The following is a 2,500-nucleotide window of genomic DNA, read 5'->3' as shown; positions in this document are numbered from 1 at the left end:
GCCCCTATATCTTGCGTTTCATGAAGAGTTATATCGAATATGCCATATTCCCGCTGTCCCTATACATGCTGTAAGTAGCTCGCTTGCTACAGCAGCAGCAGCAGCAGCACCACCTCCGCGCGCTTCCCTGGGGGCACTGAACCGCAGGATGCGAGACCCCACGCCCAGTGGCAAACAGGGCTCCTCTCAGAATATAGGCGGTCCCTACCCCTCACAACGATGACGGTGGGAGGGCCGTTTTACGAGACCATTTCCTGCGGTGCCAACGCTGTCGTAGAGCCGATACTCCATCTTTGGTACAAGGCAATCATTCCGCTGTAAATCAGTACGTCACTCGTAGTTCAGTCACCTCACAGCACTGCTCAGTAAACTATGCAGGCCCACATAGATAGATTATGATAGATTATATACGCAAATGCCCCTATACATGCTGAACGTCCGTACACACAAAATGAACCACACGTCAGCCACACACTCTATCACACACTACTCTCTGCCTGTAACAGACACAGATACAACTACTAAGCACCAGCATGGACCAACGTCCGGTGCATCCTATCCGCCACAGTACACCAACTACGCTATGATAACCAGACCGGGAGGTCCAATCATAAAACAGAATACCCCACTCGTCCGACAACCACAATTGCTCAGAGAAGCCACCAACACCCACACATGTCCTACACAGGGGTGCACCCATCACCACCACACTGCCTCGTCTTACAGCACAAACACACTGGCAGGAATGAAACACACAGGTCTGCCGCAACCACAGACACGGCTCGCCCCCTCTCACTGGCGAAAAGCGCATCCCGACGTGACATAACTCCTTTGACACACTGACGCTGCCTCGGGCATCCACGTCCTACGGTCGATATCAACGAACCTCCCCCCCCCCCTCCCCCCCACAACACGCCATCCCATACCACATTGTGTACCGTACCCAAACCTAACGTGTACTGTACTACAACGCAATGTGTACCATAACACAACCCAGTTTGTACCTTAACCTAACCTATGTCACCTTAACCTAACCTATGTCACCTTAACCTAACCTATGTCACCTTAACCTAACCTATGTCACCTTAACCTAACCTATGTCACCTTAACCTAACCTATGTCACCTTAACCTAACCTATGTCACCTTAACCTAACCTATGTCACCTTAACCTAACCCATCTTGCACCTTAACCTAACCCATCTTGCACCTTAACCTAACCCATCTTGCACCTTAACCTAACCCATCTTGCACCTTAACCTAACCCATCTTGCACCTTAACCTAACCTATGTTGCACCTTAACCTAACCTGTGTTGCACCTTAACCTACCTCAATTTGCACCGCAATGTAACGCAATTTGCACCGCAATGTAACGCAATTTGCACCGCAATGTAACGCAATTTGCACCGCAATGTAACGCAATTTGCACCGCAATGTAACGCAATTTGCACCGCAATGTAACGCAATTTGCACCGCAATGTAACGCAATTTGCACCGCAATGTAACGCAATTTGCACCGCAATGTAACGCAATTTGCACCGCAATGTAACTCAATTTGCACCGCAATGTAACTCAATTTGCACCGCAATGTAACTCAATTTGCACCGCAATGTAACTCAATTTGCACCGCAATGTAACTCAATTTGCACCGCAATGTAACTCAATTTGCACCGCAATGTAACTCAATTTGCACCGCAATGTAACTCAATTTGCACCGCAATGTAACTCAATTTGCACCGCAATGTAACTCAATTTGCACCGCAATGTAACTCAATTTGCACCGCAATGTAATGCAATTTGCACCGCAATGTAATGCAATTTGCACCGCAATGTAATGCAATTTGTACCGCAATCTACCCCCACATTGTGCCTTAACCTAACCCACATTGTGCCTTAACCTAACCCACATTGTGCCTTAACCTAACCCACGTTGTGCCTTAACCTAACCCACGTTGTGCCTTAACCTAACCCACGTTGTGCCTTAACCTAACCCAAGTTGTGCCTTAACCTAACCCAAGTTGTGCCTTAACCTAACCCAAGTTGTGCCTTAACCTAACCCAAGTTGTGCCTTAACCTAACCCAAGTTGTGCCTTAACCTAACCCAAGTTGTGCCTTAACCTAACCCAAGTTGTGCCTTAACCTAACCCAAGTTGTGCCTTAACCTAACCCAAGTTGTGCCTTAACCTAACCCAAGTTGTGCCTTAACCTAACCCAAGTTGTGCCTTAACCTAACCCAAGTTGTGCCTTAACCTAACCCAAGTTGTGCCTTAACCTAACCCAAGTTGTGCCTTAACCTAACCCAAGTTGTGCCTTACCCTGCTCTGTAATTGGCATATGACACGTTACATTAATGTATTGTCCAACCGCAACCCGCTCAGAATGTTGTGTACACAGCTACGTGTCATCTCCCCATAACAGCTGCATTGCAGTGTGGTACGCCATAGAGACGTGTGGGAGTAATGGACGCAGTGGATGGCGATCAGCATGAGCCGTCTGTTCAT

Source organism: Schistocerca cancellata, unplaced genomic scaffold (genome assembly GCF_023864275.1).
Source record: "Schistocerca cancellata isolate TAMUIC-IGC-003103 unplaced genomic scaffold, iqSchCanc2.1 HiC_scaffold_838, whole genome shotgun sequence".
Classification (NCBI taxonomy): Eukaryota; Metazoa; Arthropoda; class Insecta; order Orthoptera; family Acrididae; genus Schistocerca; species Schistocerca cancellata.
The sequence above is the reverse complement of the archived record's forward strand: the minus strand, read 5'-3'. Positions refer to the sequence as shown.